The sequence below is a fragment of the Aegilops tauschii genome, chromosome 6 (genome assembly GCF_002575655.3).
Source record: "Aegilops tauschii subsp. strangulata cultivar AL8/78 chromosome 6, Aet v6.0, whole genome shotgun sequence".
Lineage (NCBI taxonomy): Eukaryota > Viridiplantae > Streptophyta > Magnoliopsida > Poales > Poaceae > Aegilops > Aegilops tauschii.
This window is the reverse complement of record NC_053040.3, coordinates 313,302,564-313,324,022: the sequence shown is the minus strand read 5'-3', so window position 1 is coordinate 313,324,022 and position 21,459 is coordinate 313,302,564.

Genomic DNA, 21,459 nt, shown 5'->3' with positions numbered 1-21,459 from the left:
ACGGTGTTGTGAGGCGTTGTTGATGTAGATAAGTGTAAGTGCATCTAGTGCCACCCTTAGTTGGTTTTGGACTATTGACGATAAACTTGGTTGAGGGACTAATGTGTTTGTGAGAATTGCAGGATAATACAGGTAGTAGTCCCTCATTGATTCGGTTTACCTATCAGAGATAACCCCTAAAAATGTATGAAGACATTGAAGCAATGGTGGTTCGTGAAGACATTCACGATGAAGATAATGACTTGTGAAGACATTCACTTGAAGACTATGGAGTGCGAAGACATAGTTGTTTCATAGTTTCCTTTTCTTCTTTATGAGTCATAGGAACCACCGTACTTTAAGTGGGGTCTAAGTGAATAAAGTCAGATGACTGAAGTGATACTCAACCAAAATCCTATGTCTTCGAGCGAAGACAATGAAAGAAAATCTTATCCAGAGTTGGATGAGTCAACTTTGCTTGTAGCCCAAGCCAAGCTGCCGCGTGTGTTTAAAATCCGACCGTTGGACACGTGTCGGTTCCTTAGTGACCCAGGGTCATTTCGGACATATCATGTCGGGTTGCCTCCAGGCTATAAATAGCCCACCCCTACACCATAATTTGGTGGCTGCTCAGAGTTAGTGCACGACTTTTATCGTTTGAGAGCAACCCACCTCCGAAGCCTTTGAGAGAGAGAGATCCTTGCGAGGACAAAGCCCAAAACACCCAGAGCCAAAGAGTGTTAGGCATCACTGAAGTCTTTCTGTCCGCGTGACCTAAAGACTTATTACACTTGAGGACGGTGCATCCTCCGGCCGATTAGGCGTCGCATTCTGAGCATCCAAGAGCCATTGTGGATCGCCGGTGAACAAAGTCTGTGAAGGTTTGGAAGTCTACCTTGAAGACTTACCAGAGTGATTGGGCGAGGACTGGGCGTCCTTAGCTCAAGGGGAATAAGGTGAAGACACGGTCTTCTGAGTTCAATCACAGCCTCCCTAACCAGACATACAATTGTCACGGCAACTGGAACTGGTCTACCAAATCCTTGTCTTCACCAAGCAACTGGTTCTATCCCCTACTTCCTTTACTTTTCAGTTTGTCTTCGTGAAGTCATTGCTTGCTTGTCTGATCTGTTTGACTTCACTGTTTGAAGACTATAACCTGTTTGGCTTCAGACAGTCTTCCTTTCTGATCCATACCATCTAGCTGTTGTTAGTCTTCGTACTTTTACTGTACTGCTTACTTGACCATGTCTTGTCTAGTGTAGTTTATCTTCCACTGCATATCATATAGGCACATATCAACTGTTTGTCTTCAAAGACCTTGTGTTTTGAAGACTTTCATAAAAATCGCCTATTCACCCCCCTCTAGTCGATAGCTAGCACTTTCAATTGGTATCAGAGCAAGGTGCTCCCTTGTTCTGTGTGATTCGGTTTAACCACCTGGAGTTTTAGCTATGTCAACTGCAGGGATAATCAAAGTCTCCGCTGCGTGCCCAGTCTTTGATGGCACTGATTACCCCTACTGGAAGAATAAGATGCGCATGCATCTTGAAGCCATTGACATTGACCTCTGGTATGTCGTCAAGACAGGCGTTCCCAAGGTCGGTGAAGGTGTCACGACTGCTGATGTCAAGAGGTTCACTCAAATGGACTCAATTGCCAGGAACATCATCTGTGGTCATCTGACCAAAGGACAGTATGGCCGTGTGAGTGCACTGGAAACTGCGAAGCTAGTCTGGGACTGGCTGTCAAGGTCAACGAAGGCGTCTCAACAAGAATTGATGTTCTTCGAAATCTCTTCAACCGCTTCAAGAGGAATGCCAATGAAAATGTCCAGCTCACGTTCGATCGCCTCACTGATATCACTAATGAGCTTCGTGCTCTTGGTGCCACTGAGATCACCAAGCATGAAATCGTGAAGAAGCCTCTGAGATCACTTGACAACTCATTTGACACCTTGGCCCTGATGATACAAGAACGTCCTGACTTCAGAGATCTCAATCGGTCTGACATACTTGAGAGGCTCAACACACATGAGTTCCAGCTATCTGAGAAGAGAGACATCTATGGCCCCAACTATGGTCGAACTCGTGCTTTGAAGGTAAAGGTCGTTTCCTCATCTGAAGAAGAATCTAACTGCAGTTCTGAGGATCCTGAAGACATTGGAAAGGAGCTAGCAATGCTCGTGAAGAAGTTCCAGAAGTTCTCCAAAAAGGATCGCTTCAGAAAGTCTTCAAGATCCAGCTCAAGAAACGATGAGGCTTGCTCTCGTGACCACAAGAAGAGAACATGCCACAAATGCAAGAAGCCAGGCCACTACATCTCTGAGTGTCCTTAATGGGACAAGGAATCTAAGAAGAAGAAGAAGAAGAAGAAGAAGAGCAAGGAATATGATTCTGACAACAACAAGAAGAAGAAATCCTCAAAGTCTTCAAAGTCTTCGTCTCACAAGAAGAGCTCATCTGGCAAGGTCATGTGTTCGTTGGCAAGGAGATGGATTCAGAGGAGGAGTATGCTTCAGACGAGGCGGAGGTGGAGTCTGATTCAGGCGTGGCAAGCCTGGCTCTAGCTTCGGCATTCGTCGCCAAGTCCATCTTCAACACTGAAGACAATGGTCACGTCGCCGACGCTGAAGCCGATGATGAGGATGACTCTGCTCCGCCCTACTGCTTCATGGCACGAGGTGCCAAGGTAAACTCACGCGATGCTTATTTTCAAACATCTAGTGAAGATGACTCTGAGTGTGAATCCAAACCTAGCTATAAGACTCTTGCTAAAATTGCAACTGAACAACAAACTGCTATGGAAAATATTCAAAAGTTGCTAGACAAAAGCGATGACCTATTGGACGCGGAAATGAATCAAACTCAGTCCTTAATCGAAGACATTAAAAATCTTCATGTTAAGTACGAGGAACTTGAAAGTCGTCATGAAACACTCTTAGCTACTCATGAGAATCTTTCCTATGATTATCTTCAAAGGAAGCAAGATCTAGAGAAACTAAGAGCATCTCATGAAGACTTCAAAAAGGGAATGATTCACTTCACGCTCAACAGATTAGTTCCGCTCATGATGACCTTGTGCCACCATGTTTAAAATGTCTTGAGCGTGATAATGATGTCTCTATTGCTGAATGTTCTACTGCTGCTGATGTTGCAATATCTTCAACTGCTGATGTGGTGACTAACCCCTCTTCCGAGGATACCATTACTATTGCTGATGAGAATGCTAGGTTGAAGACATTGCTTGAAACAGGCATGTACAAAAGCCTCAAAGGGCATCAGACACTATGTGATGTCCTCAAGAAACAGATTCTGAACTGAAACCCTAGGAAAGAGGGTGTTGGGTTTGAGAGGAAAATGAATGTTGATGGTTCTTACTGGGTTGCTGCAAAGGGCCCTTCAGTGGACCCATCCACCTTATCTGGCTTCACTTGTGCTAACCCCATTATCATTGATGAATCCTTTGATGCCAATTATAAGTTGTTTAAGAATTAGAATGGTGAAGTGTTTGCCAGATTTATTGGTACTAACTGCAGGAATGGACCACCTTTGAAGAAGATCTGGGTGCCCAACAGTTGTCTTGAGAAGCTTCCCATGAATGTCATCATGACATCACCTAGGAAGAAGACAAACACCAGACCAAAGGCTTCATATGATCCAAAGGCTTCATACAGACAGAGGACCTCACAAGGTCACCCTAACGCCAATGTTTTGCAGGGAAACCATACGCAGACTTATGAATATGAGTGCGTTTCTTCAAACCGCTATGTTCATAAAACAAAGAACTTTTCTGCCTATTCTTATGAGTATTATTCACCTCCTGCAAGGCTATTTGCTAGGGCTCCAAAGCCAAAGTTCTCAGATGCTGCACTTAGACTCATTTCTTCTAAGCCACCCCTGAAGATTTGGGTGGTTAAGAAGAATTAACTTTCTTTTGCAGGGAAAGGTCTCCAGCTGGAAATCAAAGGGTTCTGACGCCAATGCTGGGGACCTAAAACATCTTGTGGGACACAAGATAAAATGCCAGAATGGTCTTACCATGTATTTCGTCCCAGGGTTTCTTGACAAGCATCCTATCTTACCTAACAAGAATCTGAACTTTGATAGTATGCTTGTTCGTCAAATGTTTGCACTTCACATTTCTCTTCGTGAAGCCTATCCCCCTAACAACACTGTAGGGTACGGCTCCGAAGGCTACTGAGTGTATTATGGACAGTGGATGCACTAACCACATGACTGGTGATCGAAGTCTTCTTATGGATTCAACCCTACGTCCGTCTGACAAAGTCACATTACGTTCGCTGACACTGGTAAAAGCAAGGTATTGGGCCTAGGTAGAGTTGCAATCTCAAAGGATCAGCACATGTATAAAGTGATGCTTATTGAATCCCTTGGATTCAACTTAATGTCTGTCTCAATGCTTTGTGATCTGAACATGATTGTGATATTTGGAAAATAACGTTGCCTTGTGCTTATGGAATCTGACAAATCTCTAGTCTTCGAAGGGTATCGCAGAGATGATCTGTATATGGTAGATTTCTCTGTAGGACCACAGCTTGCCGTATGTCTTCTAGCAAAAGCTTCAGAGTGCTGGCTCTAGCATTGGAGGCTAGGACATGTGGTCATGAGGAACTTGCACACTCTCGTGAAGAAGAAGCATATCATTGGCATCGAGGGCATCAAGTTCAAGAAGGATCATCTATGTGGTGCCTATGAAGCCGGGAAGATGACAAGGGCCAAGCATCCCTCGAAGACAATCATGACTACATCACGCCTCTTCGAGCTGCCACTGGTACGCGTCGGTGCTATACAAACGGTTTTTAACCCCTTTCTGCGACGGCATTTGGAACCATCGCCAAGTGAGTGTGGGCGATAGGGGGGGTCCTTCCCACACGACCCAGAAATCGTCGGGGATAGACCCTCCTGGGACACCAAATGAGCTCGTGTGTGATCGGGCGAGGCATCGAAACCCAATCATTTCCGCAGGTATGTACATCCCACACGGTGAATCCCAGAAAAACAATTTCCGTAGGTATGTATATCACACACAGTCAATCCAAGGAATACATTTACGTTCTTATGTACATCCCACACAATCAATCCAGGGAAAATGTTTCCGTTCTTATGTACATCCTACACAGTCAATCCAGGGAAAACGTTTCCGTTCGTATGTACATCCCACATAGTTTTTATGTATACGCTCGTGTGTGAAAGGTGTAACTATCACACACGCTCTGCCTTGGTTAATTGTTTGCTTCTATGAACTACATCACACACAATTTGATGTAGAAAACTGTGTGGCATTGGGCTATCCATCACAAGCGCTTTTACTGCCAGAATCGTTTGCAAAGTTCCATGTCCGTCTGTTCTCTTTTTACATCGCACACGCTGTTTTCTTTCTAACCGTGTGCACATTATTTTATTAGCTCCTGTATATTTTTATTTTTGCCTGTAGTTTATTATTCAAATTGGAAATTTGAAATATGAAACGTGCAATTCAAATTCTCAGCACAATGGTTCAACAACAAATCCATAAATAAAATTGCCAGTTCAATATGTTCAGTAATTACAGGATTAGGGAGCAATTAACTATAATGAACCACAATATTTAAAGGCGGTAAAGGTGAAGAGACAAGTGTAAATCATTTTGACTGCCGACGGTGTTGAAGAAGCGGAATGCCCATAATGTGCCTTCCTGCATGCTATAGGCACGAACCACTTTTGTCCAACCCCTTGTGACGATCGCCCGCCCATCCTTCACCGCCTTCAGGAAGACTTCTAGAGCATTATCATGGTAGCATGAATTATGTACTTTAACCTTAGTTGCCTCCACTCCGGTCATGTAGTTTGCAAGGTAATCATCAGTAAATAGCTTCGGAAACCACTGAAAAGAGAAAATTATCAGATACTGAGGTCTAATAGAGTAACTTGTTGTGGGCAGGGGGAAAAGGCAACACATTACTTACCATCCTAAAGTTCACCGTTGTCTTGGACAAAGTGTAAATAAAGAGCTTAATTCCAATCAGCCGTTTCTTTTGCCTAACAATCTTTCTTAGTTTCCTCACTTGACGCTTGTTCATGAATATCTCATTGCCCCACATGCAAAAGGGATCGAAGCGTGGATCAGTACCGCTCATTTATGTACCTACAAGCAACTAGTAAATGTTAGAAGCTAAACCGAGATTGCACAAATGATGTAAAATACAACTACGTATGTTCCTACGTACAAGTATGTTTTTTAGATTTCAATATGAACTACATACGGATGTATATAGAATTATAGATATAGTTTAGATTAGGATCTAGATTCACTCATTTTGCTCCTTATGTAGTCTATATTGGAATCTCTAAAAATACTTATATTTAGGAATAGATGGTGTACAAGACATGGGATGCAGCTAACCTTGACGGCAAACAACAGCAACGCCCATTGTAGCCCCGTGTAAGTACATGGAAAGCCAATGTTAACTACAACAGGGTTAACATCCACCAAAAATAGCAAATGGTAATAAAACGGCAGCATCTGTAGTGATATCTTCATTGCGAAAGAGTAGCACGGTAGCAAAGGGACGGATTAAAAAAGGATACAACTGTTAATTGCAACAGGCTTAACAACATCCTAATTCATGTTTTGTAAGTTTGTAGCCATTGAAATACAACTCTTTAAAAATGGATACAACTGTTAATTGCAACAGGCTTAATGGCCATTGAAACCGGTACTGATAAAAATGCAATTGGCAGAGTTAAACATCACAGGGCAGGTGCTGCCAGAGCAGATAATGGCCCAATTGTCTATAAAAAGGTAGGGAAATAGCTAAAACGTGTTAGGCGTGTTTACTGCAACATGCTTAATACATCGACTATACAAAAGATAGCCATTAATTGCAACTGGTATTGGTAAGATTGAACTAGTGAGTACATACTTGGTAAGTCCTAAGAGGTGGTTGCTGGGGCACTTCATCTTGGCCAGAGCCCGCCCAAAGTCAGCGGCGGCGGAGGCGAGCTGTTCCTCGGGGTCGAAGCGTGGATCAGTGCCACTGACATGTGTACCTACAGGCAACCAGTAAATGGTAGAAGTTAAACTGCAATTGCACAAATGATGTGAAATACTGTAAGACATGGGATGTAGCTAACCTCGACGACAAACAACAGCATCGGCCGTTATGACCCTGCGTAAGTACATGGACATGCATGTTAAATACAACAGGGTTAGCATCCACCAAAAATAGCAAATGGGCAGCATCTCTAGTATATCTTCATTGCGGAGAGTAGCATGGTAGCAAATGGACAGATTAAAAAATGGATACAACTGTTAATTGCAACAGGCTTAACAGCATCCTAAGTCATGTTTTGTATGTTTGTAGCCATTGAAATACAACTGTTTAAAAATGGATTCAACTGTTAATTGCAACAGGCTTAATACACATTGAAACTGGTACTGATAAAAATGCAATTGGCATAGTTAAACACCACAAGGCAGGTGCTGCCAGAGCAAAGAATGGCCCAGATGTCTATAAAAAGGTAGGGAAAGTAGCAAAATCGTGTTAGGCATGTTTACTAGAACATGCTTAATACATCGACCGTACATAACATAGCCATTAATTGCAACAGGTATTGGTAAGATTGAACTGGTGAGTACATACCTTGTAAGTCCTGAGAGGTAGTTGCTCGGGCACTTCATCTTGGCCAGAGCCCGCCCAAAGTCAGCGACGGCGGAGGCGAGCTGTTCCTCCGGGTCGAAAGCGTGGATCAGTGGCACTGACATGTGTACCTACAGGCAACTAGTAAATGGTAGAAGTTAAACTGCAATTGCACAAATGATGTGAAATACTGTAAGACATGGGATGCAGCTAACCTCGACGGCAAACAACAGCATCGGCTGTTATGACCTTGCGTAAGTACATGGACATGCATGTTAAGTACAACAGGGTTAGCATCCACTAAAAAATAGCAAATGAGCAGCATCTCTAGTGATATCCTGAGTCATGTATTGTAAGTTTGTTGCTGGTATTGGTGAAATTGAGCTGCACACGGTAATATTTGAACATCACATAGTGTGCAATACTAAAATAAACAAGGCACGAACATGCTTAATACATCAACCGTACAAATCATAGCCGTTGCAAGTGGTATTGGTAAGATTTAGCTGGTTAGATCTTACCTGTAAAGTCCTGGGGGGTAGTCGCTGGGGCACTTCATCTGGGCCAGAGCCTGAACCATGTCGGCGGTGGTGGCGGAGGCGAGGTGTTCCTCCTGGTCAACACGCACAGCGGCCATCGCGCCATGGACCGCCATCAGCTCATGGCGGTGGGGATTTGGAGGCATGAGGATGTTTCGTAGGCGCCATTTAAGCAATCAGGCCGGGGCCGTGAAAGAGATCGGTGGGTTACCTGACTGAATCCGAGCAGAACATAGATGTGGTTGAAGCTGTGGTTGCGTTGGCGGCGGTTTGAGATGCGCGTAGGGGCAGGCGCGAGGGGGGGGGGGATACTGAGGGTGGGGATGTGGCTGGAGGAATAAATTCTGAAATCGCGCGCCTAATGAAAATTTTGCTGTGAAACTTGAAACTTGGGCGGGGGAAACACACAACACAGACGAAGAGCGTAAAATACTCGTGTGCGAGAAAAAAGAAAGTTGGCAGATCCCGTCTCCAAAAAATGTACACGTATAGTTGATTTTTTCGGTCAATGGTACGCCTGGTTTATTAGGAAACATCGCACAGGTAACTGACTTATGGATCATTAACGCAAAAAACGCAGATGGGTACGGCACAGAAACCGTGTGTTTTGTGATCTTCTAATGATTAACGCAAAAAAACGCACACGGGCACACATGCTAATCAACGCTCAAAGCCCTCAAAGGATGCTCTTACCGACATTGTACGTTAATACTATAAACTTAAAGTACTACTCGCAATTTTCTTTAATACTACAAACTTAAACTACTTCTCACATGCTGCCATCGGGGCATGCTGGCCAGACGCCGGCGTTCTCCTTCCCGGCCTTGTAGGCGGCAGCCCACCATACTTCAATCTCCGCCAAGCTCTCCTCACCACGGCGTGCGGCATCTTTTTTCTTGCGGCGGCGGGACTCTCTTTTCTTGACTGCTTTCTGCCTTTTCCGCTCCTTCTGTGCAGCTGTGGCCGCCTCTAGATTCACCACCCATTCGGCCATGGCAGCCTCAAAGTCCACCCATATAACTGTTTGGCCGCCGCGGCGATGAACTCGGCGCGGCGAGATGCCATCGCTTCCTTACCATGTGTGCGGTCGCGGGCGGCGAGGAATGCGGTGCGGCGGGATGCCATCGCTTCCTTACCAGTTTCTGTGCGCCGCGGTGCCATGGACGATGCCTGGAGAGAGCTCTGGGACGGAGGGGCCGGGCAGCCGTATAGTGCGGCGGTATTCAAGAGCTCAACGACAAACGACAACAGAAATTTGGCTTCCCTTACAATTTTGCTCGTTCATTATCGCACACGGTTCATCTCCGTTGCTTCCGGAAACAGTGTGCGCTGAGCCTATTGTGTGTTGCGTTATGATTGGCCGGAACCCCAACCACACGGATTGCACGTGTGCACCGTAGGATGCGATGCGATCGAATGGCAATCCACATCCCTCACATCACACCCATGCACCTGTAGCTGGATTGGATTTATATGCGCTAAATGCCTAGAAAATGCACATAATCCCCTAAATATGGTAAATGAGCCCGGAAAAATGCCAAATTTGAACACGGTGATTTGCAGGGTGTATGTTCATCGTAGAAAAAAAACTCCAGGGCAAAGAACGAAGAAAATTTGGATTCCCCTTCAATCTTGGTGATTTCCCTCTCGAAAGCATGGAACTTCCTCGGTGATGGTTCGATTTATGAAGGGTGTGTATGACGACATAAGCCAAACCTTCTCAAATTTTCACCAGGGCATGGTGAGGTCATACCATGGCACACCACGCCAGGCGTCATGTTTTTCAAGCATTTATTTCATTTTTTCTATAGTTGAAAACCCAATAAACAAACGTTTGTGGTTGACTATTGCCACACATTTCATCGAAATATCTGTCCCTTCCTTGTAAAAGGCATGAGAATTTACTAAATGGCACGAGCATGGTTTTCCAGGCCGTTCTTGTGCACTCTTTCATGCACCGATTGTTTGAACTTGAATTATGTGCATTAATGCCTAGGAAATGCACACAATCCCCTAAATAGGGCAAATGAACCCGAAAAAGTGCCAAATTTGAACACAGTGATTTGCAGGTTGTATGTTCATCGTAGAAAAAAAACTCGTGGACAAAGGACAAAGGAAATTTGGATCCCCCTTCAATCCTGGTGATTTCCCCCTCGAAACCATGAAACTTCCTCGGCGATGGTTCGATTTATGAAAGATGTGCATCACAACATAAGGAAAACATTCTCCAATTTTTACCAGGGCATGGTGAGGCCATACCATGGCACCACGCGTTGCGCCATGTTTTCCAACCATGTGTTTCATTTTTTGTATAGTTGTTAACCCAGTAAACGACGCGTTTATGGTTGACTATTGCCACACATTTCCTTGAAATGTTTTCCCATTCCTTGTAAAAGGCATGAGAATGTACTAAATAACACGAGCATGTTTTTCCAGACCGTTCTTGTGCACCTTTTCATGCATAGATTGTTCGAATTTGAATTATGTCCATTAATGCCTAGAAAATGCACATAATCCCATAAATATGGTTAATGAGCCCGGAAAAATGTCATATTTGAACATGTTGCATTTGAGGACGGGTTATCCCAAGGGTGGTTCATAAACCAAGCCCGTGAATATCTTGAAGATGGCGGTTCATGTAATAGGCTCGTTCAAGGGCCCAAAACCCAAAGGCGGCTTAAGGCCCGTGAGTATAAACCGCCATGTATATGTGACTTGTGTTGTAAGGCATGTAAGATAAGTTACCGAGCCGGACACGTTTGTATGAGCCGGCCGGGACTCTATAAACCGCGGGGCGTCAACCCGTGTATATAAGGGGACGACCCAGCAGCGGCTTAGGGCAAGAAACAACAGATCAAAAGCTAGGCTAAGCGTATTCGCTCCCTGGTAATCGAAACCCTAGCAATACCACCTCAAACTGGATTAGGCTTTTACCTTCACCGCAAGGGGCCGAACCAGTATAAACCTCCTCGTGTCCTTTGTCCCGTTTAACCCCTTTAAGCTAACCTCGTCGCGATGGTTCCACAACTAAGTCCTTCCACTAGGACATCTGCCATGACTATTCCACGACAGTGGGCGCCCACCATGGGGCCTGCGCACGGTGGTTTTGAGTTCTTGAAGGACATCTTTGAAGGGATCAAGGGATACGCTGTGGGCTGGATGACCAAGAGTCATCGCGGCAAGCTCTACATCGACGATGCGGGTTGGGGCCCCGAGGCCGGCTCAATTGAGTACGGGTACCGGGTCCCCTTCGGCGAAATCCATGTCTTCATCGGCAAGATCGGCGAACCGGGCCCTGAGCCAGACATCTGCACCGACATCATCGAGACGGCTCAGCGTGCACGACCCGCCCGGGTTCAACCCGTCGTGAAGCGTGCCTTTGTTGGATGCATTCATGGGGCTGAATTGGAAGGCTCTGTGTCTGGCGGTGAGACGGCCATCTACTCTGACGGTGAATCATCCACGGGCGAGACCAACTCAATGTATCAACTACAAGACGGACGGCTTGGGGGCTGAAGTGTTCTGGACCCCCATGAGCCGCCGAACAGGGTGGCGATCTTCATGGCTGGCACCCAGCCAGTTCTCGGTTTGACAGCCATCGCGGCTATGACTTCCAGTGCAGTGGCGGTAACGGCAGCAGGCGCTGGCGGGTCAGCACGCCCGCCGGCTGAGGTTTTAACGGATCTGTTGGAGGATCTGGCAACGCTGATGGGGGTGGAGGTAACCCCGGACAACCAGGAACAACATAAGGTGGATGTGGCTAAGCTACATGATGAGATAGCGCAAGCCAAGGTAAGCTGGCGGCGGAAAACGCAAGGATGACTGCAGAGCGGGCCGTTTTGAATGCCCAAGCACATCGGATTCAAGCAGATTCATACCGGCTCATGGTGGATCAGAACGGTTCAAACGAAGTCTTGAGGAGAAAACACCAGAGTCATCTGCCCTCAGTTTATGAGTCGAGGAACCTCTTCAACACACCCGGAGCTGGGGCGAGTAACCCGCCAATGATAACCAGATGACTGAAGCTCCAGGGGGTGGAGTGCCGGTTCAGCCACGCGTGATAGGTTCTCCGCACATGAATAACACCCCGCCTCAGCATGTGGTAACACTGCCGGGTCATTATTCCAACCCTTTAGACAATATGATTGCAGCAGCCATGCGATTGGCGGCTCTGCCAGTCGAGGGCGAAACTCCGACGGCGGTTGAAACCCGAAGGGCCAGGGAACTTCTTCAAACAACTTTGGTAGAGCAGCAGGCTTATACTTATAGTCGTGACCGGATTCATTCGACCCCTCGTCCAAGCCGGAGCTACAGTAGGCACATTGACTTGCCAGCAGTTTCGAGTACTGAGCAGCGCCGTAACCAACCTCATGGGCATGACCCGGCGCGCAATGGTGCCAATGCACAGAACTTGGTGGACCAGGGCAGAGCGCTCCGGGAGGTCGAGCTGGCGGCTCATCAGCACGCGCCGGTCTACCCAACAACTTCAGTGGAGGCAGGTGTGACTTATAGAGCTTGGGGTGTGCCGTGTTTAACGGCGGCTCTGCGAAACGAGTGTTTGCCCAAGGACTTTAAGGGCCCTCGTAAGGTGCCTAATTACACAGCAGATCAGCCCCCTGAGGCTTGGGTGGAGAGTTATGAGATGGCTATGGAGATGCTGGATGTTAGTGAGGCTACATATGCTAAGTATTTCACCATGATGCTGGAAGGGACGGCTCGTACTTGGTTGAAGGGGCTACCTGCCAACTCCATTGGGTCGTGGGCAGAGCTGAAGGCCCGGTTTATACAAAATTTCAAAGATACGTGCAAACAGCCTATGTCAATCATGGATTTGGTTTCTTGTGTTCAAGCCGAGAGTGAATCGATGACCAACTGGGTGCGCTGGGTCTCGACTATCATACATTCTTCACATAACATCAACGTCGGCTCAGCGGTTTTAATGTTGGAGAAAAATTGTCGTTTCCTTCCACTCAAGCAGAAGCTTGGGCGGCTCAAACGTCATTGCAGTGATATGGGGGAGCTCATGGCGGCTCTTGTCAAGTATGCTGACTCTGATAGTACCAAGGACCCCGACTGTGAGGATGAAAGATCGGGAAAGGGAAAGAAGAGTAGCGGTATGAGGGGGCAGCAGTACAACCCGGCCAATCAGGGCAGCAATAGTAAGCGCAAAGCTGATGATTTTGTGGCTAACACCGGTGCACGGAGTTATAACCAACATCGTAAGGGGAGGCTGGCTCAAGGGACAAAATTTGACCTTGAAGCGATAATGAATCAGCCATGTCCGAAGCACGGAACACAGGAGAAGCCATCCACCCATCTGTGGAAGGATTGTAGTATTATGAGACATTTCAGGGAGTCTTTCCAACACAGCCATGGTCTGAATGGTGGTTCAGGGTCTGGCTCTCATGGTCCGGGTCATGGAGGCGGCGGCTCAAATTTCGGGTTTCACGGCCAAGGCAATCAAGGTGATTACAACCAGCAGAATAATCAGGGGAATCAGCAGCAGCAACAGTCTGGTTATCAGAGCAACCCGAAGCAATTGAATAGTGGGCAGTACCACATCTTCACTACTAGCTTGTGTAAGCGGGATCAGAAGCTTCATAAGAGGGCAGTGAATGCTATTGAACCGACAGTACCACGTTACTTGCGGTGGTCGGAGCAGCCTATAGTATGGAGCCGTGAGGATCACCCGCCCCAGGTTGACAATCCGGGTCACTTGGCTCTGGTGGTGGCGCCTCAGATTGGGGGCTATAAATTTACTAAGGTACTTATGGATGGAGGCAGCAACATTAATATACTTTATTATGAAACCTTCCGTCGCATGGGACTGACCGACAAAAATCTTAAGCCGCCAAACACCGTTTTTCACGGCGTGGTGCCTGGTAAGTCGGCGTATCCAGTGGGTAAGATATCGTTGGAGGTTGCTTTCGGAGATGAGCATGATTCCAGATCTGAGACCCTAACCTTTGAAGTGGTTAAAATCAAAAGCCCTTATCATGCTCTGTTTGGGTGGCCGGCTTATGCTAAATTTATGGCGAGGCCTTGCTATGTTTACTTGCAGCTTAAGATGTCAGGTTACAAGGGCACCATCACAGTGCATGGGAGTCTTAAGGTGGCCTTGGAGTGTGAAGAAGGCGATGCTGCTTATGTTGAGTCTGTTTGTGCAACGGAGGAGCTGAAATTTTACAAGGATAATGTTGACCCGGCGGACATGACGTCCTTGAAAAAGTCAACTACAGAGCATGATCCTTCGCTAAAGTTTAAATCGGCAGATGACACTAAAATGGTTAATTTTGTTCCTGGCGACTCATCTAAGCAGTTCAGCATCAGTGCTAATCTGGATCCAAAATAGGAAAGCACGCTCATCGAGTTCATCCGTGAGAACCGGGACATCTTTGCATGGAAGCCTTCAGACATGCCGGGTGTATCGAGGGAACTCGCGGAGCACACTCCTAATATTGATCTGAAGTTTAAACCAGTCAACCAATTCCTTCGTCATTTTAACAAGGAGAGGCGGAAGGCCATTGGTGAAGAAGTGGCCCGGCTCTTGGCGGCCGGGATTATTGCTGAAGTTTTTCATCCTGAGTGGTTGGCTAACCCGGTGTTGGTGCTTAAGAAGAACGACACTTGGCGAATGTGTGTGTAACGCCCACGATGCGGCTATATCTCCCACGTGTCGGGGCACGACTTAGAGGCATAACCGCATAGTGGTTTTGTCGCAAGAAGGGTCATCTTCACACAATCCCATGTAATGAACAAGAATGGGATAAAGAGTTGGCTTACAATCGCCACTTCACACAATACATAAATATCATCATACATCATCCAAAATACAATCATATAGACCGACTACGGTCAAAATCCAGATGAAAATAAGACAACCCCAAATGCTAGATCCCCGATCGTCCCAACTGGGCTCCACTACTGATCATCAGGAAAAGACACATAGTAACGACCACGTTCCTCGTCGAACTCCCACTTGAGATCGACGCCATCATCTGCACTGGCATCGTCGGCACCTGCAACTGTTTTGGTAGAATCTGTGAGTCACGGGGACTCAGCAATCTCACACCCGCGAGATCAAGACTATTTAAGCTTATAGGACAAGGAGGTGCAAAGAGGTGGAGCTGCAGCGGCAAAAGCATGTATGGTGGCTAACTTACGCAAATGAGAGCGAGAAGAGAAGCAATGGAACGGACGTCATCTAGCAATGACCAAGAAGAGGTCCTGAACACCTACTTACGTCATACATAACACAGACCGTGTTCACTTCCCGGGCTCCGCCGAGAAGAGACCATCACGGCTACACACGCACTTGGTGTATTTTAATTGGGTCAAGTGACAAGTTATCTACAACCGGACATTAACAAATTCCCATCTGCCTCATAACCGCGGGCACGGCTTTCGAAAGATAATACCCTGCAGGGGTGTCCCAACTTAGCCCATCATAAGCTCTCACGGTCAACGAAGGATAAACCTTCTCCCGGAAAGACCCGATCAGTCTCGGAATCCCGGTTTACAAGACATCTCGACAATGGTAAAACAAGACCAGCAAAGCCGCCCAAATGTGCCGACAAATCCCGATAGGAGCTGCACATATCTCGTCCTCAGGGCACACCAGATGAACACTACGTACAGCTAAAACCAATCCTCGAGTTTCCCCAAGGTGGCGCTGCAAGTGGCTCTAGTTTGGACCAGCACTCAGAGGAACACTGGCCCGGGGGTTTAAAATAAAGATGACCCTCGGGCTCTAGAAAACCCGGGGGAAAAAGGTATAGGTCGCAAATGGTAAAACCAAGGTTGGGCCTTGCTGGAGGAGTTTTATTCAAGGCGAACTGTCAAGGGGGTCCCATAAATCACCCGACCGCGTAAGGAACGCAAACTCAAGGAACATAATCCTGGTATAACAGTAACTAGGGCGGCAAGAGTGGAACAAAACACCAGGCATAAGGCCGAGCCTTCCACCCTTTACCAAAATATATAGATGCATTAATTAAATAAGAGATATTGTGATATCCCAACATATCCATGTTCCGACATGGAACAAACTTCAACTTCACCTGCAACTAGCAAGGCTATAAGAGGGGCTGAGCAAAAGCGGTAACATAGCCAAACAACGGTTTGCTAGGAGAGGATGGTTAGAGGCTGACAAGGCTAAAAATAGGAGACATGATATGGCAAGTGATAGGTAGCGAGCATGGCAATAGAGCGAACAACTAGCATAGCAAAGATAGAAGTGATTTCGAGGGGTGGTCATCTTGCCTGCAAGATTCTCAGAGTTGTCGAAAGCTTGATCCTCGTAAGCGTACTCGACAGGTTCCTCGTTCACGAACTCGTCTCCCGGCTCTACCCAAGACAAGAGCACAAACAAACGGAACCACAATCAATCACGAGAAATGCGCAAGCAACCTGATGCAAGACATGTATGATATGCAAGATGTGATATGCGATGCATATGCGTGCTCCGGAAGGAAAATGATGAACATGGCAGTAACTTGGCAAACCAAGCATGTCACTGGAAAGATAAGGTGATTCCGGTCGAAATCGATATAAAGATCACCGGAATCGGATGCACGGTTTGCAACTGGCAAGCAAAACAAGAATGACACTAATCTGCGATAAACAGCAAGATAGCACTTAAAATACAACAAGTAGAAATGCTACAGCACCCCAACATGGCAACAAAGCACATGGAAGTAATCTACAGGAGATGCTTGAAAAAAGATGAACACTGAGCTACGGCTAGTTCACAACATATCAAGCTCAAACAAGCATGGCAAAAGTGCAAAAGATTACAGGTTCACAGACGGTGAAAAACTGGACATGGCAGAAATCATCATCAGGTAGCCATGTTCAGAGCACGAAATCAACATGCTACAGGAACTTAACATAGCAAAACAAAGCATGGTAGTGTTCTACTAAATGCACATGACAAAAGTCCCTTAATGACCATCAGCCAAAAATGACCAGAAGATAAGATGGCAAGCATGTAAACATAGCAAGTTTCGTTATCAGGTTTCAGACTTGGCAGAAAACAGAGCATGGCAGAAATATAAATATGTAGGCCTCTTTGTGAGCTTGATGCACTCACTACAGAGAAATTCATGACAAACCAAGCATACCTACAGCAAGATGGCATGTTTATGAAGCTATCCATGGCAAGAACAATTGCATAGCATGTATGGATCAACTACAATAAGCTTGGCAAAAATTCATCTCATGTTAAGAATCTGCCAGAAATATTTTATAGCAAAAGTAGAGCAAGATTTAGTCATGCTATGGCACTCTAAAATTGCAAACAATTGCAGGAATGGATCAATTACAACTATAGATACAAAACATCCTTACTGAACATCTCCAAAATATGCATGGATCTCTCTGTAGCATCAAGTTTACATGGCAACAAAATTACAGTAGACAAAGACTTAGAGAAATCACTGTCCCTGAAATCAGAATTATTACGGGGCCTACTTTGCATGCTTGTGCTAGTCACCACAAAGATCACAAAAATACATGGACTATACCACTGGAAATATGGCATGCCATACTTCAAAACACATGTAGAGCTCATGCTCATAAGATGCACAGAATAAATGATACAAAAATGACAAATCTCCAAGTTCTGATAAGAACCAGAGATTAACAGCAACTAGCCCTCTTCCAACGAAGATTTGGGCATCAGGATGACCTCTAATGAAAATTGTGCAATTTCACAAAATGAAGAGCATCACGAGGCGAACAATTTGACATATTATACGCGCGAATCGAAGCTACATACACAAAGTTATCGCATTGGGAACAGGAGCACTTGCTGATAATTATCCAAGACTTAGAAAAATAAAGAGGGGCGAGAAGTCAACGGGCTCACGGATCTGGATCGAGCTCCCGAGCTCGGGCTCGACCGGAGGCGAGGCTGGGGCCGGCGAGGCGAGGGGCGAGGGGGCCGGAGGCGGTCGCCGGCGGCGGGGCTCGGCGGGGCTGGACCGGAGGCGGCGGCCGACGGCGGGGCCGGAGCTTGGCGGCGGGGCAGGCGCTCGGCGCCCGGCGGTGGGGCAGGCGCGCGGCGGCGGGCGTGGGCCGCGGGGGCCGGGGTCGGGCCCGCGGGCCGGCGGGGAACGGCGGCGGTGGAGGCTGACGTGGCGACGGGCGATTCGTCCGCCGGCGCGGGCGGACGTGTCCGGCGCGGGCGGACGCTGTCCGGCGGCGCGAGGGATTTTTGCTAGGGTTAGACTGCGATTCCGTTTTCGGGATGCCCACTTATAAATAGGTAGAGGGAGCTAGGAGGCTCCAAATGAGGTGCGGTTTTCGCCCACACGATCGTGATCGAACGACCTAGAGCATGGAAGAGAGTTTGGTGGGTTTTGGGCTGGTTTTAGAGGGGTTTTTGCTGGATACTCAAATGGACTTTGCGGATGCCCGGTTAACCGTTGAAGACCAAACGACCTCCGAATGGAACGAAACTTGACCGGTAGTCTCCGGGTGGTATATTAAGACCATTTGACAAGCCTCGGTCCATTCCGAGAAAGTTTGACACACGCACACGAAAGAAAACAAGAGGGGTGCACCGGAGGAGATAGGAGCGCCGGATTGGAAAACGGACAACGGGGAAAATGCTCGGATGCATGAGACGAACACGTATGCGAATGCAATGCACATGATGACATGATATGAAAATGCATGACATGAAAAAATACAAAACGAAAGACAAAAACCCGACAATGGAGGGAAAAACATATCACATAGCCGGAAATGGCAAGAGTCGGAGTTACAAATATGGCAAGTTACATGCGGGGTGTTACAGTGTGTGGACTACACGGACTTAAACAAGGCTTGTCCGGCTGATCCGTTTGCTCTCCCTCGTAGTGATCAAATCATTGATGCTACGACGGGTCGTGAGTGTTTGAGTTTTTTGGATGCTTATTCTGGTTATCATCAGATCAAGATGGCAGTTAAGGACGAGGAGAAGACAACTTTCATTACTCCGTTTGGATCCTTCTGCTATGTGTCTATGCCTTTCGGGCTCAAGAGTGCCCATGCGACTTACCATCGGTGTGTGCAGAATTGCCCTCACACTCAAATCGGGCGTAATGTTCATGCTTACGTATATGACATTGTGGTGAAATCCAGGAAGAAGGAGACTCTGATTGATGATTTGAAGGAGACATTTGACAATCTTCGGGTTTATAAAATGATGCTTAACTCGGCCAAGTGTGTTTTTGGTGTACCAGCGGGTAAGCTTTTGGGTTTTCTGGTTTCTAACAGAGGCATTAAAGCTAACCCAGAGAAGATCAAGGCTATTACTTCCTTAGCTAAGCCGGCATGCGTTAATGATGTTCAGCGTTTGGCGGGTCGTATTGCGGCCTTAAGCCGGTTCATAAGCCGGTTAGGTGAGAAGGCTATCCCTCTTTACCAGATGATGAAGAAGATAGATCACTTTGTTTGTAGTGATGCTGCTAATCAAGCATTTGAGGATCTGAAGAGACAGTTGGTTGAGCCGCCCGTTCTTGCTGCTCCCATTGATAATGAGCCTTTGTTGTTATATGTGGCAGCTAATAGTCGGGCTGTCAGTGTGGCCATTGTGGTGGAAAGGAAAGAGGCAGGCAAGGAGTACCCGGTTCAACGACCGGTTTACTACATCAACGAGGTACTTATTGAGTCCAAGCAGAGATATCCGCATTGGCAGAAGCTTGTGTATGGGGTCTTCATGGCAAGCCGAAAGCTCAAGCAATATTTTCTGGGTCATCCCATTACTGTGGTTAGCTCTGCTCCTTTAGGGGATATCATCCAAAATAGATAAGCCACATGTCGGGTAGCCAAGTGGGCCATTGAGCTTGGACCCCATGGTTTAAAGTATGTGCCTCGTATGGCCATCAAGTCACAAGCACTCGTGGATTTTATCAATGATTGGGCAGAGTTGCAGACGCCTGAGGAAAAGCCGGATAACACATATTGGACTATTCACTTTGATGGATCCAGGCAGTTGGAAGGCTCGGGGGCTGGAGTTGTCTTGACTTCCCCATGAGGTGATAAATTTTCTTATGTTCTCCGGTTAATGTTCCCTTGTACTAACAATGCAACTAAGTATGAGGCCTTGCTCCACGGTCTTCGGATGGCTAAAGAGATGAACTTAAGCCGGGTGAGGTGCTTCGGCGACTCAGATCTGGTGGCCCAACAAGTTTCTGGCACTTGGGATTCTAAGGATCCTCCACTCATGGCGGCTTATCGTCGAGAGGTTGATGCTATTGCGGGTCACTTCAAGGGTTACCAAGTTGAACATATTGATCGCAGGAAGAATGAGGCGGCTGGCACTTTAAGCCGATTAGGGTCTCAGCGTAAGCCGGTGCCACCTAACACGTTCCTGGATATTTTGCTTAACCCTTCTGTCAAATTACCTACAGAGGAGGATCTTGCTATTCCTGACCCGGAAGTACAATTGGTGGCGGCTCTTCATGCCATTCCTGATTGGACAGTTCCGTATCTGGCTTACATGACCCAGGGTGAGTTGCCAAAGGATGAGATCTTGGCCAGGCAGATAACCCGACGGTCTAAGTCAATGACGATTGTCAATGGTGAGTTGCACCATCGCAGTGTCACAGGGGCATTTCAGCGTTGCGTCTCTCCTGAAGAAGGCTGTGAGATTCTGTGAGAGATCATGACGAAGATTGTGGTCATCATGCCGGCTCTAAATCTCTTGTAGCCAAGGCTTTTTGTCATGGGTTTTATTGGTTGACGGCTCGTGTTGATGCTGAGGATCTGGTCAGTAAATGTGATGGTTGCCAGAAGTTTTCACGATGAGCTCATGTGCTGGCTCAAGAGTTGAGGATGATTCCAATTACTTGGCCATTTGCGACCTGGGGGCTCGATATGGTTGGGCCTTTCAAGAGGTCCAAAGATAAGAAGACCCATCTTTTGGTGGCAGTTGACAAGTTTACTACATGGCTTGAAGCAGAGCCGGTTAGCAAGTGTGATGCAGCAATGGCGGTTCAATTCATTAAGAAGGTGATCTTCCGTTTTGGCTTTCCCCACAGCATTATAACGGATAATGGCACTAATCTGTCTAAAGGTGCTATGAAAGAATTTTATCAACGAGAGCATATTCGACTTGATGTTTCCTCCGTGGCTCACCCCCAGTCTAATGGTCAAGCGGAACGAGCTAATCAAGAGATTCTGCGAGGCATCAAGCCCCGGCTTATGGTTCCTTTGCAAAGAACGCCAGGCTATTGGGTGGAGGAGTTACCTTCAGTGTTATGGAGTATCAATACAACCCCCAACAGATCTACGGGTTACACACCTTTCTTC